We start from the raw sequence: 23036 nt of genomic DNA, 5'->3' as shown, positions 1-23036 counted from the left end.
GTCAAGTGTTTTTCTCTGGCTAGTGAGGAAAATCGGAAGTGCAGGAGGAAAAGCGGATTGCCTTATTCATCAGTGGTGTTTATTGAGCGCTTACTCTGTGCAGAGCACCCTACAAAGCGTGTGGGAGAGTACACTATAAAAGAATAAGCAGTTAGGTTCCCTGCCCATAATGGGCTTACAGTCTAGAGATGAGCTTACGGTCTTATCACACAGAGAATGAAAAATCCAGCAATATTCGCCTAGACGATCCATTCAGATTTAAGGACTTTGTTCTGAAATCACAAAGGCCTAGTGTGGAGAAGGAGTGTTCTAATAATAATGGTATTTATCGAGCGTTTCCTAAGTGAAAGATATAGTACTATTTGTAGACCTCGCTGAAGGTGAAGTTCACATAATAATAATAATAATTTTGGTATTTGTTAAGCGCTTACTATGTGCCAAGTGCTGAATGCATGTATGGCTTAAAAGAAATAGCATGGCCTAAAGAAAGAACACAAATCCGGGAGTCAAGGGACCTGGTTTCCAATGCTGGGCAAGTCACTTGGCTTCTTTGTGCTTCAGTTATCTCATTAGTCAGTCAATCATATTTATTGGGTGCTTACTGTGTGCAGAGCACTGTACTAAGCGCTTGGGAGAATGCAACAATAAACAGGCTCATGCCCTGCTCACAACAAGTTTAAGATTAAGAGTGTGAGCCCTATGTGGGACAGGGACTGTGGCCAACGTGATTATCTTGTATCTACCCCAGTGCTTAGTACGGAGCCTGGCGTATAGTAAGTACTTTATAAAATCATTAAAAAATTAAAGGCCACATTGGGTACACAAAAAGTTTGCCCCTTGCCATGCTGTTGTGTTTAATGTTTGCATTGCCTGATGTAATTGTCTCTTTTGCTGTCAGTTCTGTCACTGTAGGATGCTTTGGGCTAAAGTGCTCCAAACACTTAGTACAGTGTCTAGCACCCAGTAGGCAAGGGCAATCATTCCTCAATCAATCAATCAATGCTATTTAGTGAATGGTTTCTCTGTGTAGACTATTGGGAAGATAAGATAAAGAGACAATCTAGTAAATGAGTTTATAATCTACTACTAAAAGCCTGTTGGAAAGCCACTGCAGCAGGAATAGTAATGTGACATGGCTAGATCCCTCTCTCTTCTGCTCCTTGTCCTCTTCAGCAGCTCCAGGTGATTTGTGTGATTGCCCAGCTCTTAGTACAGTGCCTGGTACATAGCGCTTAAAAAATAACACAATTATTACAGTCTGTGGGTCTGTTAGAGAGACTTGCCTACAAGCTGTGTCACCCAAACCACCTTTCTCTCAACAAAATCTAAACTTCTGCCATTTGGGGCAGAAATGGGGTACAAAACAGCTTGCTTTAATCAATCAATCAATCCATCAATCAATCAATCAGTCAGCGTGGCCTGGGAGAAGCGGCATGGCCTAGTGGATAGAACACAAGCCTAGGAGTCAGAAGGACCTGGGTTCTAATCCCGGCTCCACCACTTGTCTGCTGTGTGATCTTGGGCAATTCATTTCACTTCTCTGTGCCTCAGTTGCCTCGTCTGCAAAATGGGGATTAAAACTATGAACCCCATGTGGGACAGGGACTGTGTTCAACCCAGTGTGCTTGAATCAATCAATCAATCAATCAATCAATCAATCATATTTATTGAGCACTTACTGCATGCAGAGCACTGTACTAAGCGCTTGGGAAGTACAAGCTGGCAACATATAGAGACAGTCCCTACCCAACAGTGGGCTCACAGTCTAGAAGGGGGAGACAGAGAACAAAACCAAACATACTAACAAAATAAAATAAATAGAATAGATAGGTACAAGTAAAATAAATAGAGTAATAAATATGTACAAACATATATACATATATACAGTTGCTGTGGGGAAGGGAAGGAGGTAAGATGTGGGGGATGGAAAGGCGGATGAGGGGGAGAGGAAGGAAGGGGCTCAGTCTGGGAAGGCCTCCTGGAGGAGATGAGCTCTCAGTAAGGTCTTGAAGGGAGGAACAGAGCTAGCTTGGCGGATGGGCAGAGGGAGGGCAGTGCTTAGTACAGTGCCCGGCATATCATAAGCACTTAACAAATACCACCATTATTATTATTTATTCATCGAGCACTTACTATGTGCAGAACACTGTAATAAGCACATGGGAGAGCACAATATAACAATATAGCAGACTATGACTGGGTTAACCAGGCCTGGGTTCTTTCCACTTGGGCCACTCTACACTTCATTTGAAGTTTGCCAAAAATAAGTCTCTCCAGCACTGAGCTAGACTGAAGAGAATCAGCCAGTTGTCAGCTGTGTGACTTTGGGCAAGTCACTTACCTTCTCTGTGCCTCAGTTCCCTCATCTGTAAAATGGGGATGAAGACTGTGAGACCCCCATGGGACAACCTGATCACCTTGTAACCTCCCCAGCGCTTAGAACAGTGCTTTGCACATAGTAAGCACTTAATAAATGCCATTAAAAAAAAGGTGAAACACAGTGCCTGCAGTCCATGGGGCTTACAATCCAAGAGGAATGAAGATCAAGGATCTTAACCCATTTTACAGATGAGGAAGTGGAGGCTCAGAGAAGCCCCACCCTCAAGGAGTTTACAACCTAGAGAAGCAGCATGGCCCAGTGGATAAAGCACGGACATGGAAATCAGAATGGAACCGGGTTCTTAATCCCAGATCCACCACTTGTCTGCTGTATTAACCTCAGCAAGTCACTTAACTTCTCTGTGCCTCAGTTACCTCATCTGTGAAATGGGGATTGAGACTGGGAGCCCTATGTAGGACAGGGACTGTGTCCAATCTGATTTGCTTGTATCTATCCCAGCGTTCAGTATGGTGCCTAGCAGAGAAGCAGCTTGACTCAGTGGAAAGAGCACAGGTTTTGGAGTCTGAGGTCATGGGTTCAAATCCAGACTCTGCCAATTGTCAGCTGTGTGACTTTGGGCAAGTCACAACTTCTCTGGGCCTCCGTTACCTCATCTGTAAAATGGGGATGAAGACTGTGAGCCCCCCCGTGGGACAACCTGATCATCTTGTTTCCTCCCCAGCATTTAGAACAGTGCTTTGCACATAGTAAGCGCTTAATAAGTGCCATCATTAGTATTATTATTAGCACATAGTAAGCGCTTAACAAATAACATGATTGTTATTGTGTTTTGGAAAAGAGGTCAGTTGCTCAGGTCAGTTGTTAATTTGTTAAAAATTAACATTTAAATAAAAGTTAATTTTCCAAAGCAAAATAATAGTGATGTTCATTAAGTGCTTACTGTGTGCCAGGCACTGTACTAAGCACTGGGATAGATACAAGATAATCGGGTTAGACACAGTCCCCACCCCACACAGCCACACAGGGCTCTCTGTCTTAATCCCCATTTTACAGATGAGGCAACCAACGCACAGAGGAGTGAAGTGATTGCCCAAGGTCACACGGCAGATGAGTGGAAGAGCCGGGATTAGAACCCAGGTCCTCTAACTCCCAGGCCTGTGCGTTTTCCACGAGATAATGCTGCTTCTCAAAACCCCTCAAAATGGAACTGACAGCGTCCTGCTCAAGAGTTTGGCAATTTGAAGGAAGCATTTTTCTTCTGAAATCCACCCAGTTTCAACTCTCCTCCTTGAAGCAAGTCCTAAGTAATGAAGTTTATGTTGGATGATTGATCATACGAATCCAGATCGGGCATATTAAATCACGCCATCATCTTCATTTTCGAGAAATGGAATGGTTTTCATTTCCAGACATAATATATTACATTGTGGCCCTGCCACTTACCTGGTCTTCGATTAAGAATGAGCTTAATAGAATTCTCCAACTACCTAATAGAGATTCATCTAATTGTATCATCATTGTCCCTCCAGACATACATTCCCAATAACCCGTGATTTCATTGGTAAGTTAATTGTGCCCTTAAAGAGATCCAGTTAGAAAGATAAAATGCTGTGCACCGTGGCTACCTCGGGCTCTAGATGAAGAAAATAACTTCCTTCCATTTAATTCTTTAGAGGACTTCCAAAGAAGTCTATTTATAGAGACTTGCAAGGAGCAGAAATACTTGTTCCCCATCTTCAAAGCCTTTCTGAGAATCCACCTCCTGTGAGCCCTATGTGGGATTGTGTCCAACCTGATTAGCTTGTACGTTCCACAGCGCTTAGAACAGTGCTTGACGCATAGTAAGTGCTTAATAAATGCCATTATTATTATTATGATTATTAGCAGCTCTGATTGAAGGAACAGACTTTTGGATACAGTCTTTGGGTTCATTCATTCAATTGTATTTACTGAGCGCTCACTGTGCACAGAACACTGTACTAAGCGCTTGGAAAGTACAATTTGGCAGCAAATTGGATTCAACAGCCTGCACTTCTCCAAGCCTCTAGGCTATAAACTCATTGTAGGTGGGGAACGTGTCTGCTAATTCTGTTGTTCGGTACGCTCCGAAGTGCTTAGTATTTGCTCTTCACCTAGTAAACGCTCAATAACTACCACTGATTAATTCATTGATTAAGCTGCGACTTTTGGACATTTGATATTCGCCCCACCCCTAACTCCACAACAATTTTTTACATATGTTTAAATGATATATCATAAATTATTCATATTACTATCTGTCTCCCCCTCTAGACTGGAAGGTCACTATGGGCAGGGAACATGTCTGCTAATTCCTTTGCATTGTACTCAGTCAGTGCTTTTATAGTGCTCTGCATGCAGTAAGTGCTCGATACATACTATTGCTTGCTTGACTGATCATTTTCCTGTTCTATATCCTCATCAGCTCCAAAGATTTGGTAAAACATGGTCATTAAAATCCATAAAGGGAGGTGGCAGAAACATTGGAAATGTTCACTTGGGTTCCCTCTATATTTTTCTTTTTTTTTTAGTGGTATCTGTGAAGCGCTTACTATGTGCCAAGCACCGTTCTAACCACTTCGGTAGATACAGATTAATCGGGCTGGACACAGTCCCTGTCCCACTTAGGACTCAGAGACTTACTCCCCATTTTGCAGAAGAGGAACTGAGGCCCAGAGAAGCCAAGTGACTTGCCCAAGGTCACCCAGCACCCAACAGTCTAAGTAAGAGGGAGAACAGGTGTTGAATCCCCATTTTGCAGATGAGGGAACTGAGGCACAGAGAAGTAAACCGAGTTGCCTGAGTTCACACAGCAGGCAAGTGGAGGATCAGTGACTAGAACCCAGGTCCTCTGACTCCCAAGTGTATGCTCTTTCTTCTAGGCTACACCTCTTTAAACTAGACTGCTGGGTGACCTTGGGCAAGTCACTTCACTTCTTTACTTTCTTCACTTCTGCTTCTTTAGAAACCAGATACTTCTAACTCTGGGGCCCGAGCTCTATCCATTAGGCCACACCGCTAATCTCTGCCATATGCTCGCTTCCTTTTATAGCAGGCCAGTTCCTAAAGACACCTCCGGGTCTGAAATGCAAAAATTTTGGGGCAACAATCTGGTATCCAGGGGAAGCACCCGACATTTAAGCCGTCGGACAACAGGGTCATCAGACCGACCCCCTTCATTCTCCCGCCCCGGGACTTGATCACAGTTGGTTGTTCCCCACCTGCCCTGCTTTCTGCTTGGATCGTGTTCCAGATGCATTAAATTTCCCATCACATCTTCCAGGTCAAATGCTCAAACTTACCTGTTCTTTGGGGATCACTGGGAAGGTGTATTTCAGCGTGGAGCTGGAACACAAATCTGCCAAAGAATTTATTTTATTGCAGCAAAAATGTCATTTTTCTTGTTGTTTTTTAAAAATAGTATCTTAAGCATCTATTAGGTGTCAAACACTGTTCTAAGTGCTGGGGGAGGTAGAAGCTAATTGGGTTGGACACAGTGTCAGCCCCGCATGGGGCTCACAGTCTAAATAGGAGGGAGAGCAGGTATTGATTTTCAGATGAGGGAACTGAAGTACAGAGAAGTAAACTGAGTTGCCCAAAGTCACACAGCAGGCAAGTGGCAGACTAACCCAGGTCCTCTTACTCCCAGGCCTACGCTCTTTCTACTAGACCATACTGCACAGAGAAGTTAAGTGACTTACCCAAGGTCATTCAGGAGGCCAATGAAGATGGCTATTTCTCCCCTTCCACACATAATGGATAGTCATTCCCATTTAAGAACACCATTTACTTCCTTCACTTTACCTTGGAATCTTCCTGACGGGGCTTGTTACTTTGCAAATACCTGGAGTTGTTAGCGAGAAGCTATATTTTCGGATCTTCAATGGCCAATTCTGCTGCCTCGGGATGGCCTGTTTTGAATATGAATGAAAGGGAACCATTTTCCGAATATCTGAAAGGTTCCTCCTGGATATTCATCATGGTCGTTATCAGCAGTCACCCCAGTGAGCAGAAGAGAGCTGCTTATTAGTCACTCTGAGAGTATGGAGGGTGAACTTCACATCAGCCCTAACATTTAATAGCCTGCAAAACTGGGCTGTGAGATTTATTGTACTTGGGAAACTGTTTTTTGGGAAACTGGGCAAAAGAATATCAGTCTTTGTTTCTCCATTTTGAGACCACGTCCTTGTGTCAGCAGTGTTTGAGAGCGATTTAAGTGTAGCATCAATTTGGACAATGCTCGGGAAGCCGAGTAGCCTGGTGGAGACAGCTCAGGCCTGGGAGTCCAAAGGACCTGAATTCTAATCCCGGCCCTGACATTTGTCTGCTGTGTGACCTTGGCCAAAACACTTCACATCTCTGTGCCTCAGTTACCTCATCTGTAAAATGAGGATTGAGACTGTGAGCCCCATGTGGGACAGGGACTGTGTCCATCCTGATTTACTTGTATCCATCCCAGTACTTAGTAGAGTGCCTGGCATATAGCAAGAGCTCAACAAATAATAATAATAATGATGGCATTTATTAAGAGCTTACTATGTACAAAGCACTGTTCTAAGCACTGGGGGGGATACAAGGTGATCAGGATATCCCACGTGGGGCTCGCAGTCAATTCCCATTTTACAGATGATGTAGCTGTGGCCCAGCGAAGTTAAGTGACTTGCCCAAAGTCACACAGCTGACAAGTGGCAGAGCCGGGATTTGAACCCATGATCGCTGACTCCAGAGCCTGGACTGTTTCCACTGAGCCACGCTTATTAATAATGATGGCATTTATTAAGCACTTACTATGTGCATAGCACTGTTCTAAGCACAGGGGAGGTTACAAGGTGATCAGGTTGCCCCACAGGGGGCTCACAGTCTTAATCCCCATTTTACAGATGAGGTAACTGAGGCCCAGAGAAGTGAAGTGACTTGCCCAAAGTCACACAGCTGACAATTGGCGGAGCCGGGATTTGAACACATGACCTCTGACTCCAAAGCCCGTGTTCTTTCCACTGAGCCATGCTGCTTATTATTATGTTAGGTTGGATTAGCAACATGGCCTAGTGGAAAGAGCAGGGGCTTGGGAGTCAAAGGACCTGGGTTCTAAACCCAGCTCTGCCAAATGCTTACTGTGTGACCTTGGACAAGTCACTTCACTTCTCTGTGCCTTAGTTCTCCTCTTCTCCCTCCTAATTAGACTTTGCCATCCATGTGGGACAGGGACCGTGTCCCACCTTATTAACTTGTTTCTACCCAGCACTTAGAACGGATAATAAGTACTCAGTGATTATCACAAAAAATAAGATTGTAAACTCTGGTGATATTGGAATGGAGACCATTTCCTAACCTAAATTCTTAAATGACTTGTTGAGCATCAGATTATGGAGCCCTATACCGAGTGCTTGGGTGAGATTAAAACAGAAGCAAGGTGCATGTACCCTACCCTTAAGAAGCTTTCAATCTATTGGGGGAGGCAGGCAGAAATGATTTAATAATGAAAATAATGTTGGGATTTAGGTGCTTACTGTAGGAATACACTGTATTAGGAGAGATACAAGATAATCAGGTTGGCTACAGTCCCTGTCTTGCTGGGGTTCAGAGGCCAGGTAGGAGGGAGAACAGTTATCAAATCCTCATTTTACAGATTAGAAACCAGAGGCGCAGAGAAGCTAAGTGACTTGCCCAAGTTCACACAGCAGACAGAATGCAGAGCCAGGATTATCCTCCCCATCTTACCTCCTTCCCTTCCCCACAACACCTGTATATATATATATATGTTTGTACATATTTATTACCCTATTTATTTTACTTGTACATATCTATTCTATTTATTTTATTTTGTTAGTATGTTTGGTTTTGTTCTCTGTCTCCCCCTTTTAGACTGTGAGCCCACTGTTGGGTAGGGACTGTCTCTATATGTTGCCACTTTGTACTTCCCAAGCGCTTAGTACAGTGCTCTGCACATAGTAAGCACTCAATAAATACAATTGATGATGATGAAGATGATTAGAAACCAAGTCACACAGTGAATCAACCAGTGGAATTATTGAGCACTTAATATGTGCAGAGCACTGTTCTAAGAACTTGGGAGAGAACAATACAAGAGAATAAGCTGACTTGTTTCCTGCCAATAATGATTTTACAATCTAGTGGGAGTGTAGTTACTTGTCCAAGCTCACACAGCGGATAGGTGGAGGAGCCAGGATTAGAACCCAGGTCCTTCTGACTCCCGACCAGTGCTCTATCTACTGGGCCATACTACAGAGATGCTTCAGCAGTTTGGGACAGCTCTCTCTGACCCCGGAACAAAAGCGTCGGACAGCGGGGTTTCTTCGGGAGGTAATAGCTTGGGATCGATGCCCCCCTTTCACTTCGCTGTCTAGCAGCAGGAATGAAGCCTTCCTGGAGTCTACAGATGAATGGCTAAAGGAGGGCTCATTCAGCTCATCCTCAGGTTAACAAGGCCTGGGTCATTTAAAGGAAATGGCTTGTGGTGTACATGCGTGTTTAATGGAGCCAGCTGATCTCTCCATCTGAAAACCACTTATTGGTAGATTGCAAAAGTATTTCCTGATTTGTTTCCAGTTTTTCTCTATGGCTTCCTCCCCAAAAGCCAGACTTGAAGGAGTCAGGCGTGGTAATCCTCGAGGAGACAAAGGAGGCTTTCCACAGTGCTCTAAACCACAAGAAGCCTCTTAGAAACGCCATGGCCATTAACAAAGGTGGTGTTGATCTTCAGCCAGAATCGTCTGTCTACTGATATCCGGTCTCATGAACGAAAAACTGAAGCATTCTGCATGCAATGCTCAGCTAACAGTCACAGTGATTCTCCCGAGCTTTGCTCATCTCGATTTTAATGGGGTAGAAAGAGAAGACACTCCGATATAGAAGCGATTGGTTCTTTGCTCATCTACCAGATTCTCCCATGGCAGTTTCAGGCTGGTAGAGAGACACAGAGACCGGCAGAGAGATGCAAGGAAGGCAGAGATGGGCACAACCATAAACTGAAAGATAAATAATAATAATAATAAATAATAATGGCATTTTTTAAGTGCTTGCTATGTGCAAAGCACTGTTTTAAGCACTGGGGGAGATACAAGGTAATCAGGTTATCCCACAGGGGCTCACAGTCTTAATCCCCATTTTACAGATGAGGGAACTGAGGCAGAGGGAAGTTAACTGACTTGCCCAAAGTCACACAGCTGACAAGTGGCGGAGCCAGGATTTGAACCTATGACCTCTGACTCCAAAGCCCGTGCTCTTTCTACTGACCACGCTGCTTCTCGAAATTCTCCCATGTGTGCCTGTTTTCCCCAGAGAACAAACCTTAATTTAGACATTCTGAAGGTGCCCCATCTCTTTCGTGCTTAAGCATTCCAAATCATTTTCAGCCAGAAAAAGGACGGCTCAATTTTCCTGAAATGCAGGCAGAAGGGGCTAAGAGTTTTATTTTGACACATTCCAGATATGAATACCAACCCCAGATTCTTTGGGGAGAAAGAATGGACTCCCAGGTCTGAAATGCCAGTGTAATGCGCAAAACCCAGGCCCCAGACAGTTCAACCTTGTAACCCTCTCAGGAAAATTTTGTGTTGTCAGGAGAAGAGATTTTATTAAATTCTGAAAAAAGCCAGCCACGCAGATGAGGCTGTTACCTCCTAGGTCTTCACCAGGAACGTTCTGGTCTTTGGAATTCCTACTCGGTATGCAATTTACTCATCTCTCTGTTTATTTTTCCTCTGTCCTCCAATCTGTTAATTATTTGGTATCTGCCACTTCAGTCTTCGTGTCCTAGCACATCTGATATATCTTCATCATAATAATTGTGATATTTACTATGTGCCACGCACTGTTCTAAGTGTTGTGTAGCCCCAAGATAATCAGGTCAGATACAATTCCTGATTGACAGGGATTCGCAGCCTAAATAATCAGTCAGTAAATGGGACTTGTTGAGCACTTACTGTGTGCAAAGCATTGGGCCGAATGCTTGGGAAAGTACAATACTGTAGAATTGGTAGACACGTTCCCTACCCACAAGGAGCTCACAGTCTAGATGGTGATACAGACATTAAAATAAATAAGTAGGAGGGTGAACAGGTATTTAATTCCAATTTTACAGAGGTGGCCACTGAGGCAACTAAGCTAATCACCAAAGGTCACACAGCAGCCTAGTAACAGAGGCTCTGTGGTGTGACCTTGGGCAAGTCACTTAACTTGTCAATGACTCAGTTTTCCGTTCCTCCCTCCTATTTATACTGAGAGTCCCTGTCAGTGTCCGATCTAATTACCCTAGCACTTAGACCAGTGTTAGACGCAGAGTAAGCACTTAACAAATACCATAAACAAAAAGAGAGAGGCAGAATTAGAACACAGGTCCTCTGACTACCAAGCCCGAATCAGGGCTGAAACAATACAAAACCCTGGCTTTTGGGCCAGTTGGTCTCACTAAAATCCCTACCCCAGTTCATCCACGCATTCAAGGTGAAAAATTGGCCTACCTCCTAACTGGTCATGCACAAGAATATCCTTCTAGCTGGTGGTCAGCCCTTGTGACAAGGCAGTAAATCTCAGTGGCTGTTAATATTATGGCCTGAAGCCCCAGTAAAGCTCCTCTTAACAAGCGGAGAACTGGGCGGGTGAATTGGATTCTCATAGGGAATGAACGGGGTTCTCCGACCGAGGCTGCGACCTTCTACACAGGCGAGGCCATACCTGGGGGCGGGCCTCCAGACTGGTGCTTTAGGGAAGGTCATTTCGTCTTGTTGAAGAGACACATCGATTTTCTCTTCTCCTCCGTCCAGCACCAGAGAAATTGAAGACGGTTGCTTTTTTGGCCGGTGAAAAATTGCCTTTTGCCAAAGGAAAGAAATTGAGAACAAAGTTAAGCTTCGCGTTTTCCCCAAAGTTTTGCCGATAAGGTGAGGTCGGCGGGGGAGGAAAGTTATTTTGTAACGCCCTCACTGCGATACTGGTTTTGAAATTCTCATGGGACCGCCACAGCACTTATGGATGTATCTTTATATTGATGGTACTTATTGAGCATTTACTGTGTGCAGAGCACTTGGAAGAGTATAATGCAACAGAATTTTTCTATGGTATTTGTTAAGTGCTCACTATGTTCCAGGCACTGTAGTAAGCCCTGGAGAAGATACACAACCCCTGTCAGTTGTCACAGTCTCAGTCCCTTTTTACATATGAGGTAACTGAGGCAGAGAAGTTAAGTGCCTTGCCCAAGGTCACACAGCAGTTAAGTGGTGGATCTGGGATTAGAACCCAGGACTGCTGTCTCCCAGGTCTGCTCTTTTCATTAGGCCATACTGCTTCTCTTCTAAGTGCTTAACAAATACCTTTAAAAAAATCCCCCTCACACCCAAAAATAATCCCACCAGAATTATTAGTGAATACTATCCCCAGGACAAAATCCCTCTTTCCCCTTGAATCGCTCACTGGCAGGAGAGACTCTGGAGGCCACAAGGAATGATTATCATTCCCATTTACTTTCAGGCAGTAACAGATGACCGTCTTCGTTCTCTAAGACAAATGGACTGTGGGTGCTTTAAAAGTAAAAAAAATAGGTGCATACTGGCAATGAATAAAATATGATTGTACCAACCCATCCTCACCCCATATCTGAATCTCCTCCAGTCTCTGCGGACACCCGGCCATTTTAAAAAATAGTCCTGGCAAAAATTCGGATAGCTCCCCAGTAGAATGTTCAAGATTCTGGGAGGAGGGCTAATCTTTAGGATGACGAGATGCAATGCACTGCAGCATAATCAATCAATCAATTAATTATTTTTATTGAGCACTTACTATATGCAGAGCACCCCACAGTACTTATGGACGTAACTGCAATTTTATTTATTCATGTTAATGTCCGTCTCGCCCTCTAGACTGTCAGCTCATTGTGGGCAGGGAATGTGTCTGTTGTATTGTTCTAGTGTATCCTCCCAAGAGCTCAGTACACAGTAAGCGCTCAGTAAATACAATTGACCGACTGATTGACTGACTACAACATAACAGAATTAGCAGAATCGTCCCCTGCCTACAAGTCAGACACAGTCCCTACCCCATAGTCTTAGGGGGAGGGAGAACAGGTATTAATCCCTATTTTATACATGAGGAAACTGAGGCAGAGAGAAGCTAATTAACTTTCCAAAGGTCACAGAGAACATACACAGCAGAGCTGAGGTTAGAAGCCAGGTCTTTTGACTCCTAGATGTGTCTTTCCACTGGGTTCCGCTGCTTCTGCAAAACATTCCTGGGATTGAAAAAGGAATTCTTAACAAATCTCATCTAATAGGGTTTTTGGTGGATTGTGGCCTTGAAAGGGGCTGCCTAAGGGGGTTGAATGCTAAATTGTGTTGCTTAAGTGACAGAAGTCAGTCTCTCCTTGTGGACTGTAAACTCCCTGTGGGCAGGATCGTATCTACAAACTCTATTATACTGGATTTTCCCAAGCACTTAGTTCAGTACTCTGCATGCACTAAGTGCTCAATAAATATGATTGATTGATAGGAGTATTAATATTTACTGTGCGCTCCTTTGGTGGAAGAATCATCTCTAACAACTCTATTGTACCTTCCCAAGTGCTTAATACGGTGCTCTACACGAGTGCTAAATAAATGCAGTTGATTGATTGGGCAAATGGGGGAGAGGGAAAGAATAGGCAAATGGGGCCATTGATTGAGCGTTTACTGTGGGTTGGGGCAAATATTAATTGTCCAAAGCGCTCCTAGGCCCGTGCTCTCTCCACTAGGCCATACTGCTTCTCAGCTGCTTCTCTTCCCCTCTATCTTGCCCACCGAGGGTCACAGCAAGATTGGATCCCTGCAAGCAGTGCTAGTCAGGGAGAATGATTCCTATTCTGCTGTTGGAGAAATCCATACCATGCCTTACCAGCTTGGGAAGATTACCCACTGAGGGGAATTAGTATCTGGTGAATTGTGTGAGGTGAATGTGTACGACCTCTAGGGTTCTTGGTAGTTCTTTCTGTGCTTGGATTCTCCTCTGGCATTTATGCTTCTTTTATTAATTTCCTATCAGGGGCTTGGATTCTCACAACAGCTTCAATTTTTGTGGATGGCCTGTGTCCCAAATTAAGGCGAGAAGAACAAGACTGAGCTGAATCTGCCAGGCTGTTTTACTTTCATTTTCCTCCCTCAACCTGAAGCAATCAAAGTTAATTCCAGGCAGTTGCTGCCTATTCTTTGGTCAGGGAACTTCCTCAGACTACCCTGGCAAGGAAGCTGTTGGGAACTCAGCCCTCAGGAATGAGTAAGCAAGCACCAGGTGGAAAATGGGCAACACTGATCCAGGTAGTGATGTGCCCATCATGAGAGGTAAGTGAACCTTCCTCCTGTTTAACAAACTTAGGGAAATGTTTGTCTGGTTAAGTATAGTAATTTCAGAGAGCCATTTTGTTCATTAAGTGTTTGATGTAGTGCTTTGCCCCTGAGGACTGAGAGCAAATACCATTATCACTGGTGTTTTTGGTGAGTGAATCTTGGTAGGAAGCAGTATGGAAGTTTTACTTTGGCTAGCATCCTAACCTGAATTTGTAAAGGGCTGGTGTTTTTTCTACAGCACCTTCACACTAGCACCTCATTTTATCCCCATGTCCCTGGGAGGTAGGAAGAGGCAGGAATTATTATTGCCCTGCCTTTCCTGTCACTATAGACAACACCATCATTTTCCATATCTCACAAGCCAATAAGCTTGGCGCTGTCCTCAGTTCATATCTTTAATTCCACCTACATATTTGTACTTCCCAAGCGCTTAGTACAGTGCTCTGCACACAGTAAGCGCTCATTAAATATTATTGAATGAATGAATGAATATTTAATCTGTCACAAAATCCTGTTTTACTTTTACAACATTGCTAAAAACTGCCCAAGCTACTTCCATACTGATCCAAGCACTTATCCTATGCCACCTTGACTACTGCGTCTGATTCCTCTCTGACCACCCAGACTCCTGTCTCTTCCCACTCCAATCCATACTTCGATCTGCTGCATGGATCATTTTTCAGCAAAATTGCTCAGTTCAAGTCTCCCCACTGCTCAAGAACCTCCAGTCGTTGCCCATCCACCTCTGTATTGAACAGAAACTCCTTACCATCGACTTTAAAGCATTCAATCGACTCTCTCTATCTCACAGTCCCTTAGTTTTCCAGTAGGTTGTTCTGCCTTCCCAGGTAACTGGCAGAACATTCTGTCTAGTGCTGTTTCTTTAAGAGAATCAATCCATCGGTGGCATTTATCGAGCAGTGGACTAAACACTTGAGGGCTTACTGTGTGAAGAGCACTGTACTAAGTGCTTGGGAGAGTCTACTATAAGAGTTGGTAGACCACTCCCTGCCCACAATGAGCTTAATCAATCAGTGGTATTTATTGAGCACTTACGATGTTCAGAGGACTGTACTAAGCGTTTGGGAAAGTACAATACAGCAGAATTAGTGGTTGCATTTCCTGCCCACAGTGAGCTTAAAGTCTAGAGTAGGAGACAGATATCAATATAGTACAGTGCTCTGCACACAGTAAGCGCTCAATAAATACAATTGAATGAATGAATAAATACATGATTGATAATATATGATTTATAGATATATACATACGTGCTGAGGGCAGGGTGAAGAGCAAATGCAACCCTCCAGAGATCTGTGGAAAGGGTCATGTCAGTCAATCATATTTATTGAGCACTTACTGTGTGTAGAGCACTGTAATAAGCGCTTGGGAGAGTACAGTATAGCAATGTAAAAGACACATTCCTTACCCACAAATAGCTTAAAGTTCAGTGCTCCCCACACCCCTCCCCACATCATAAAGTCTGTCACTGGGGACAGGGAGAAGGTGGGAGAGAAAAAAAAAAGACAAAAGGAAAATCACCAGTAATACTTGCCTTTCCCTACTTTTATAGTGAGGGTTGTGAGAACAAAATTGAAATAAACAATGTGAAAGCTCTTTTTGGGAATCAAAGCCCAAAATAGAATTTAAAACAGTAAGGTTTGCCGTCTGTGCAGAAGTGGTGAAGGAGGAGGACGGTCTGGGGGAAAGTTGGCAATAGGTATGTTGGGGAAAGCTTCCTGGAAAGTGTGGCAGTGTGGCTCAGTGGAAAGAGCCTGGGCTTTGGAGTCAGAGGTCATGGGTTCAAATCCCAGCTCTGCCACTTCTCAGCTGTGTGACTTTAGGCAAGTCACTTAAATTCTCTGTGCCTCAATTACCTAATCTGTAAAATGGGGATTAAGACTGGGAGCCCCACATGGGACAACCTGATCACTGTGTATCCCTCCCCAGTGCTTAGAACAGTGCTTTGCACATAGTAAGTGCTTAATAAATGCCATTTTTAATATAATAATAATAATAATTATTATTATTATTATGTGGGATTTCAGGGTGGCATGGAAGATGGAGAAGGCTGTACTCAGGTGTATTTGAAGGGGAAGGGAGTTCTACTTGGGCAGAAAGAAATAAGAAAAGGATCAGAGACAAGAAAGTTGAGGATGAGCCCCAGGGAGAATCAGTATGGCCTACTGGAAGTCAGAGTACCTGACTCTGCTATGTTGTCTACTGGGTGACCTTGGGCAAATCATTTCACTTTCCTGTGCCTCATTTACTGCATCTGTAAAATGGGGACTAAATCCTACTCCCCTCTTTTTAGCCTGGGAGCCCTGTGTGGACAGGAACTGTGTCCAACCTCATCATCTCATGCCAACCCCAGAGCTTAGCACAGTGCTTGGTACAGAGTAAGAATTTAACATAATTATAATAATGATGATTATCATTATTATTGAGAAGGCAAATCTCAATGGGGAGGAATTGAGACTGCGATCTGGGGAATAGTGGGAGAGGGGAGTTGGCCAAGACGGGGAGAGAGATTGAAATGCCTTAAAGCCCATCGTCACAAGTTTCTGCCTGTGGCAAAGAGGAAGGATAACCACTGGAAGTTTCTGAAGAAAGGGGAGATGTGGCCGAACAGTGTCTTAGAAAAATGATCTAGGTAGGCATGAAATATGGACTGGAGAGAGTGAGAGCAGGGAAGAAGCTGATATAGCTCTCAGGGAGAGGCTTGGCCTAATATTTCCCGTGCCTTGGTTGCTTAATCTATTTAGTGGGAACAATAATGACTTCCCACTGGGTGAAAGCCAGTGATCTAGTTGGAGCATGCTGATTTCCCCAGAAAAGAAGCTGTCAACCGACAAAGCCATCGTAGGCTAATATTCCCCAGCATACTTATTTTCTCTGGTTAATCTTCAATTAAAAATCACTGCAGAATTCCATAACTTCATATTTTCCTGATAAGGGTCTCTGTGAGTTCACGGGGTGGGGAAAAAGCCTTTTAAGATGTGTAAGTCACCCTCTAACTATAACCCTGAATAATCGCAAGATGGCCTGCTGAATGGATTTAATTAGCATTTCATCAAACTTTAGAATGTGAAGGCATCTCTGTTCACAAAGCAGAACATAGCCCTTAATACTAGAATAAACTCTGCTCATATAAATATTAACTTTAATTCTATAGAATAATCTGAATTTGGGGGCTATTGCCTGCAATTAAGTGGAACGGAATTGTACTCATTATACTCATTAGAGAACAGAATAGCCTTTTCTGATCTTGGGGCTAGTTTCATGCTGGCCCAATATAATGAATGCTGAACTACTGAGAGCTTATCTAGTTTACTATTGAGTCACAGTTTAAAAGAATAAATGCATAATAATACTTGGGACATTAGTGTCACCTCACCATCCATGACTTCACCCAGGATGAAGGCTATTTACCGACAATTAGCCAAGGTTTTATTGATGTCATTGATTTTCCTGTTCTTGGTAATAATTTAATAACAATGAGGTTGATTCTTCTTGCTGTGTTCAGCAGAATTTAGCAAAGTGGCAGTTCATAAAAATGTCTCAATCCCCATTTTACAGATAAGGGAGCTGAGGAACAGAGAACTGAAATGACTTGCTCAAGGCCGCACAGCAGAAAAGTGGCCCATGACCTTCTGATTCCCAGGCCCGTGCTCTATCCGTTACAACATGCTACACCTTACTGTGTGCAGAACACTGAACTAAGCACTTGGGAGACACTGTAACAGAAGAGAGCTTGGCTCAAATCCCATCATCATTATTATTATTATAACAGGCACATTCTCTGCCCATAATGACCTTACAGTCTAGAGGGGGAAACAGACATTAATAGAAATTAAGAAATTATGAATGTGGATGTTAACTGTTAGGGGGCTGGGAGGGGGGAGGAATGAAGAGAACAAGTCAGAGCAACGCAGAAGCGAGTGGGAGAAGAGGAAAGGGGGGCTCAGTCAGGGAAGGCCTTTTGGAGGAGATGGGCCTTCAACAAGATTTTGATGATAGGGAGAGTCGTTGTCTGTCAAATATGAGGAGGGAGGGCTCCTCATATCTTCTCGTATCTTCTCATCTCTTCACTCCTCAAGAGTGAAGTGTATGGGCTGGGTTGTAGGAAAGTAACGAGGTGAGGTGATTAAGTGCTTTAAAGTCGATGGTGAGGGTTTTCTTCCTTAGCTGTTGAAAGCATGATGTGGGGAGCCACAGTACTGCCCATATGCTGCACAACAAAGAACTGCCATATTGCTGTCATGGTTGACATTCACAAAGCCCTGAGCTGTTTTTTCTTTCGCTTCCTTACGAAGCTTTGGCTCAAAAAGAGCCACTCTTTTCTTGTTAGCAGTTAGGCTGTGATGGGCTGTTCGTGGCATTCGTTTTATTTATTTACTTATTTATTTTAATGACATTTAAGTACTTACTATGTGCCAACACAGTACTAAGAGCTGGGCTAGATACAGGTTTCTTAGGTTGGACATAGTCCATGTCCCACACGGGGCTCACACTCAAAGTAGGAGGGAGAACAGGTATTGAAACCCCACTTTGCAGTTGAGGAAACTGGTATTACAAGCGCTTAGTACAGTGCTCTGCACACAGTAAGCGCTCAATAAATACGATTGATTGGTATCGAGAAGTGAAGTGACTTGTCCAAGGTCACAGAACAGACAAATAGTGGAGCCGGAATTAGAACCCAGGTCCTTCTGACCCACTAGGCAACACTGCTTCTCAATCGACTGGCTCAAAGTATGTCCTATCTGTCCATTGTCTGGAGCCAGAAACCTTTTAGCAAGTGAGAATTATTATTATTAATAATAATAATAATGGTATTTGTTAAGCACTTACTATGTGCCAAGAAGTGTATGGAAGAACCTCACTCAGTGTCCCTGTGAGGAGTTTTGGGCGTACAAACTGGGCGAAGTATCTAGTTTTAGAGTCCTGCTTCTCCTCCTTTGTTCATTTTTTTTATATTATTGGTTAGATGCTTACTCTATGCCAAGCCCTCTGTCTTCCCACAGTGAGCTTACAGTCTGGAGGGGGAGATGGATGTTATTTTCAATAAATAAATTATGGTTATATACTTAGGTGCTTTGAGGCTGAGGGAGGGCTGGATAAAGTGTGCAAATCCAAATGCAAGGGTGAAGAATGGAGTGGGGGAAGAGAAAATGAGGGCCTAGTCAGGGATGGCTCCTTGGAGGAGACAAGCCTTCAGTAAGGCTTTGAAGGTGGGGAGAGTGATCGTCTGACAGATATAAAGAGGGAGGATTTTCCAGGCCAGAGGCAACAAATGGGCAAGAAGTCAGCGGAGAGATGAGATCGAGGTACAGCGAGTGTGTTTTAAAGTTGATATTAAGGAATTTCTTTTTGATGTGGAGAACATAAAATCTACTACAGGCGTGACACTGTATTTGGCAGTTGGAAAAGTACGATATTGTCTGTAAGGGCCCTCTCTGCCCACAAGGAGCTTATAGTCTAGTGGAGCATTTCTGTCCTCAAGGCAAAGAATGATTCCACCTTCTCTTATGTGATTCCTTTATTTCTCCCTCCTGAGCCAGAGGAAGAATATCTTTCTTGCGATGTCAACCTACAAGCCGATTTTGGGATAGCTTCATAAATAGTGACGGCTGAGAATGAATTTAAAAACTCAGAGCTGTCAGAACGGTGGGTAACTTTGCAGGAGATAAACAAATAAAGCTTTTTTAAAGGCTTTCTTGTCACTGTTGAGTGGTGTTCTATTAAACTCAAATTGCATTTTACAGTTTCGTTTACAGCTGCAAGATCTTTTTTACACCTCTGCTCCCTTCCTGTATTGAATGTCCTACCCAGAAAAGAGAAGAAATTTTAACATGTTTTATAGCAACAATTTTAAATGAAACTGTTTCAGCATTAAAAATCCATTAAACTTAAGTGAAACTTCCTAGCACCAAGACGAATATCAGGGGATTCAATTACTGAAATTGCTTGCAATCAAAGTGCTTAAAGAATAGATCTTTTCCTGGTGCAGAAAGGGGAATCCCTTGCAGAAAACTTTCTGAAGATGTAGCCGAGAAATGATTGTCGAACTACCCCCCGGAACACAAGGGATTGGGGATTATCATGGTCTCTTGACACATCATCATCATCATCAATCGTATTTATTGAGCGCTTACTGTGTGCAGAGCACTGTACTAAGCGCTTGGGAAGTACAAGTTGGCAACATATAGAGACAGTCCCTACCCAACAGTGGGCTCACAGTCTAAAAGGGGGAGACAGAGAACAAAACCAAACATACTAACAAAATAAAATAAATAGAATAGATATGTACAAGTAAAATAAATAAATAGAGTAATAAATATGTACAAACATATATACATATATACAGGTGCTGTGGGGAAGGGAAGGAGGTAAGATGGGGGGGATGGAGAGGGGGACACATGTTAACTACATGTTGTGAAAATGATAACAGTATCAGTATCAGGCCTAGTGTTAGCCTGCGAGTCAGAGGACCCGGATTCCCATCTAGCTCTGCCCCTTACCTGCTGTGTGACTTTTGGCAAGTCACTTCACTTCTCTGTGCCTCCGTTCCCTCCTGTGCAAATAATAATAATAATGATAGCATTTATTAAGTGCTTACTGTGTTCAAAGCACCGTTCTAAGCGCTGGGGAGGTTACAAGATGATCAGGTCCCACGGGGGGCTCACAGTCTTCATCCCCATTTTACAGATGAGGGAACTGAGGCCCAGAGAAGTGAAGTGACTTGCCCAAAGTCACACAGCTGGCAATTGGCAGAGCCAGGATTTGAACCCCTGACCTCGGACTCCAAAGCCCGTGCTCTTTCCACGGAGCCACGCTGCTTCTCTGATGGGATTCAATACCTGTTCTTCCTCCTACTTAGATTGGGAGCCCCATGTGGGATGTGGTTAACTTGTATCTAACCCAGAGCTTAGTAAAGTGCTTGACACATAGTAAGCGCTTAACAAATACCACAGTTACAGTCTAAGCCTTGGGATAGGAATTAGATACTATACTATTAGATACCTGTATATATGTATATATGTTTCTACATATTTATTACTCAATTTATTTATTTTATTTGTACATATTTATTCTATTTATTTTATTTTGTTAATATGTTTTGTTTTGTTGTCTGTCTCCCCTTCTAGACCGTGAGCCCACTGTTGGGTAGGGACCGTCTCTAGATGTTGCCAGCTTGGACTTCCCAAGCGCTTAGTACAGTGCTCTGCACACAGTAAGTGCTCAATAAATATGATTGAATGAATGAATGGTGTTTATTGAGCACTTACTATGTGCAGAGCACTGTACTAAATGCTTGGATGCTATCTTGCAGACGGGGTTTGAGGGCTAATAGGGAAGATGGGTATTTTATCTCCATTTTACAGATGAGAAATCTGAGGCATAGAGAAGAGAAATGATTTGGCAAAGGTCACACAGCAGGTAAAGAGTAGAGCCAGAATTAGAACCCAGTTCTCTGGGCTCTCTGTTCCAGGCTATGCTAGGTCATGTTGCCTCCTTGGAAGGAATGAAAGGTCTTTTCCATTCAGCTTACCTGTTGGTCTAGAGGGGGACCACAAACAATTTGCTGGTATTTATTGAGCATTTACTGTGTGCAGAGCAGTGTACTAAGCACTTGGAAGAATAAATATAACGATAAACAGACATATTCCCTGCCTACAATGAGTTTACAGTCTAGCCGGAGAATATGGGCTGAGATAGATTCAAGCTAATCTAGTCTTAAGTCTCCTAGTGTTAATCTCCATTTTACAGTTGAGGTAAGCAAGGCCCAGAGAAGTGAAGTGACTTGCCTAAGGTCACACAGCAGACCAATGATGGAGCCAGGATTAGACCCCAGGTCCTTCTGACTTCCAGGCTCTATCCAGTAGGCCAAGTTACTTCTCTATCTCCAAAGTTAATTGCAATTCTGCAGTAGGGCAAGGATTGGGAGACCAGAGAGGGTTAGGAAAGGTTGGGAGGTTGAGGATAGGGTCCACAAGACTGAAAGGAGCCAGGGCTTGGAGGAGGGGTGAGTTTGGGAGGGTCCAGACCTGGAAAAAAGGTTCCCTGATGGGAAGCAGGCCTGCCTTGGTCCCTGAACTTTGGCCAGCTGAACGTTCAGTGATTCTGATTTCACTCAATACTTTTGTCAGTTTGCCCCATTTGAATGTAAGCTCCCTGTGGGCAGGGGATATGCTTCCCAACTATTTAGTACAGTGTGGAAAAGATGTTTCAGAGAAATGCTGAATTTTGGGGGACACTGAGTCCTTATTCATCCCATAATCATACAAACCCCCCCCTCATTTTTATGGCCCTGCTGCACAACATCACAGGAAACATTGGGCAGGACGAAATGACTTCAGGTCCTCAAACTATAGATTCAACCTACCACATTTCCCAATGCCGTGTCTTCTTGACAACCTGCAAAATCTTGAGGATGTGTGGCTTCATATTTTGAGGAGGAAAGCCCTCTAATTTAAATTTCCGTGAACCTAGTTTCTCACCGGTCGGAACAGGCGGTGTCCAGATATTTTATTTTTTTTCCTCTGAACTGAAAGAGAAACATCCCCAGGCTGGGGGTGAGGGAAAAAATTACAATAATAAATTGTATAGAGCAGTGCATCCTAGGATTCGATGTGCTGATGCAGCTGACCTTGTTGGAGGGAAGTGCAAAGAGAGGCAGGATGCTAATTAACCATTTTCAAATTGATGTATCACCTGCATGTGGCTCTCCCAAAAAAGTTTCTCGGTAAAGGTGAAAGTTAATGATGGTCTGAGGAGGGATGGATCCCGGCATAGATCATGAGTGCCTTGCATGGCTTCAATATCGTTGAAAGGGATTTTGATCAAAGATCAAATTTTATGCCTCTCCAGCTGGACTTGGGAGTCAGAAAGATCACTGATTGATGGATTGAAGGGGAATTTCCATCTGGGTAAGAAAGGAGTAGCCCTAACAGTAGTGGTGCCAATGGTATTTACTGAGTGTCTTCTGAAAGTGCTCTAATGTGTTAAATGCTTGGAAAGTACAGAGAAGCAGTGTGCCTAATCAGTGGTACTTACTGAGTGCTTACTATGTGCAGAGCACTGTTCTAAGCACTTGGACAGTACAATGCAACAGAATCAGAAGACACGTTCCCTGGTGGAAAGAGAACGAGCCTTGGGTTCTAATCCCAGCTCTGTCATGGGCCTGCTGTGTGACCCTGGGAAAGTCACTTAACTTCTCTGTGCCTCAGTTCCCTCATCTGTAAAGTAAGGTTCAGCATCTCAGAGTCTTCATCCCCATTTTAACGGGTGAGGCAACGGAGGCTCAGAGAAGGGAAGCCACTTGCCCAAGATCACACAGCAGATGA

Source organism: Tachyglossus aculeatus, chromosome 9, assembly GCF_015852505.1.
Source record: "Tachyglossus aculeatus isolate mTacAcu1 chromosome 9, mTacAcu1.pri, whole genome shotgun sequence".
Lineage (NCBI taxonomy): Eukaryota > Metazoa > Chordata > Mammalia > Monotremata > Tachyglossidae > Tachyglossus > Tachyglossus aculeatus.
The sequence above is the reverse complement of the archived record's forward strand: the minus strand, read 5'-3'. Positions refer to the sequence as shown.